The following is a 2,500-nucleotide window of genomic DNA, read 5'->3' as shown; positions in this document are numbered from 1 at the left end:
TTGTTGTCGTTGATGATGGTGGTGTTGTTATTGCTGTGGTGATGGTGGTGTTTTCGTTATTGTAGCTGCTGACGTTGTTGTTGTTGCTGCTGTTGTTGTTTTTGCTGTTGTTAATGTTGTTGATAATGATGTTGTTTTTGTTACCGTAGTTGTTGATGTTGTTGTTGTTGATACTGTTGTTGTTGTTGTTGTAGTTAATGTTGTTGATAATGATTGTGTTTTTGTTACCGTGGTTGTTGATGTTGTTGTTGTTGTTGTTGATACTGTTGTTGTCGTTATAGTTAATGTTGTTGATAGTGATTGTGTTTTTGTTACCGTAGTTGTTGATGTTGTTGTTGTTGTTGTTGATACTGTTGTTGTTGTTGTAGTTAATGTTGTTGATAATGTTGTTGATAATGATTGTGTTTTTGTTACTGTATTTGTTGATGTTGTTGTTGTTGATACTGTTGTTGTTGTAGTTAATGTTTTTGATTGATGTTGTTGTTCTTGTATTTAATGTTGTAGTTAATGTTGTTGATAATGATTGTGTTTTTGTTACTGTATTTGTTGATGTTGTTGTTGTTGTTGATACTGTTGTTGTTGTTGTAGTTAATGTTGTTGATAATGATGGTGTTTTAGTTACTGTAGTTATTGATGTTGTAGTTGCTGTTGTTGTTGTTGTTATTATTGATGGTCATGGTAGTGTTTTCGTTGCTGAAGTTGATGTTGTTGTTGTTGTTGTTATTGTTGCTGTTGTTGTCGTTGTTGTTGGTGATGCTGTCGTTGTTGATGTCGTTGTTGATGTGCTAATGCTGTTGTTCTTGTTGTTGTTGTTATTGCTGATGTTGTCTCTCTATCTTTGTGTCTCAGTCTCCCTCTCTCTCTTCACTCTCTCTCTTTACCAGAACCACACACGCTCTGCAACCCTCCCTCTCCTTCCCTCTCCTCCCTATCTCTAATCTCCCACACACCCCCCCTCTCTCTCTAGCTCTGTTCCTGCCCCCCCCCTCTCTCTCTCCCTCCCCTACCCCTATCTCAAGTCTCCTACCCCGACCCCCCCTCTCTCTCTCTCTGGCCCTGCCCCCCTCCCTCTCCCTCCCTCCCCTCCCTATCTCTAATCTCCTACTCCCCCTCTCTCTCTGTCCCTGCCCTCCACTCACTCTTCCTCCTTCCCTATATCTAATCTCCCACCCCCCCACCCTCTCTCTCTCTCTCTGTCCCTGCCCCCCCCTCCTCCGTCTCCCCCTTCCTTCCCTCCCTATCTCTAATCTCCCCCCCCCCCTCTCTCTCTCTCTGTGTAGCTCTGTCCCTGCCCCCTCCCTCTCTCTCTCCCTCCCTCCCTATCTCTAATCTCCCACCCTCTCTCTCTCGCTGGCCCTGCCCCCCCCCTCTCTCTCCCTCCCCTCCCTATCTCTAATCTCCTACCCCCCCCCTCTCTCTCTCTGTCCCTGCCCCCCCTCTCTCTCCATCCCCCCCTATCTCTAATCTCCCACCCCCCCTCTCTCTCTCTCTCTCTGACCCTGCCCCCCTCTCCCCCTCTCCCTCCCTCCCCTTCCTATCTCTAATCTTCTACCCTCTCTCTCTCTAGCTCTGTCCCTGCCCCCCCCTCTCTCTCTCCCTCCCTCCCTATCTCTAATCTCCTACCCCCCCTCTCTCTCTTATCTCTCTCGCTCTCCCTCCCACTCTTTTTCATTCTTTCTTTTAGCCACTCTCTCCCTCTCCCTCTCCCACTCGGTCTGACTCTTTTTCCAGCGTCTCTCTCTCTCTCTCTCCCTCTCCCCCACTCTCTTGCTCACTCTTTCTCTGCCCCTCTCTGTCTCTGTCTGTCTGTCTGTCTGTCTCTGTCTCTGTCTCTCTCCCTCTCCCACACCGTCTTACTCTTTTTCCAGCGTCCATCTCTCGCTCCCCTCCCTCTCCCTCCCTATCCACCTCTCTCTCTCTCTCTCTGCCCCTCTCTCTCTCTCTGTCTATATCTTTTTCTGTCTGTTTGTCTGTCTGTCTGTGTCCCTTCCGTTCTTCTGTTAGTATTCTTCCACTGACTAAACTCAAATATGATGAGGCTCTATCGACGTTTAAAATTATGTCTGGTTTTACTCTCCTTTCCATTCAAACTAGATTTGTTATTAATACTCACCGTCATTGTACAGCAAAGTGAGAGCTGTATTATCAATGGTTTCTCCAGTCAATGGGAAAACCATTTACAGCTAGCTTAGTCTTTTGTGAAGGACTATGACTCTCAAACTAGGAGGCAAAACTGCACTGGCTCTTAGTGCTGCAGCCTTGTGGGCTAGTTGGCCTTTGGGAACCATCCCAACGCCGACTGTCCTAAAACCCTCTTGGCCGAGAGAGTGGGGATGTACTTGGGCAAGACACTCTCCACTATAATCAAATTCTAGCCCAAATAGTCGGAACAGCAGTTGCCTCCTCTGCTGTTCTGATGGTCATAGTCGGATACGACTGACTATCATATACATGTACACAAGAATTTTGTACCGCTTCCTAGAATTGATGTTTTAAGTCC

The 2,500-nt window shown here is 46.8% G+C and overlaps 1 protein-coding gene across 1 annotated transcript in view; it reads left to right on the top strand.

Moving 5' to 3' along the window:
• Positions 1-2,500, top strand: part of LOC143291105 (aquaporin-5-like) — a 108,248-nt gene that overhangs the window by 295 nt on the left and 105,453 nt on the right. The gene's annotated exons all lie outside the window — the stretch shown is intronic.

The sequence above is a fragment of the Babylonia areolata genome, chromosome 16, assembly GCF_041734735.1.
Source record: "Babylonia areolata isolate BAREFJ2019XMU chromosome 16, ASM4173473v1, whole genome shotgun sequence".
NCBI classification, from domain to species: Eukaryota; Metazoa; Mollusca; class Gastropoda; order Neogastropoda; family Buccinidae; genus Babylonia; species Babylonia areolata.
Note: the sequence above shows the minus strand (reverse complement) of the source record. Positions and strands in the feature narration are given on the sequence as shown.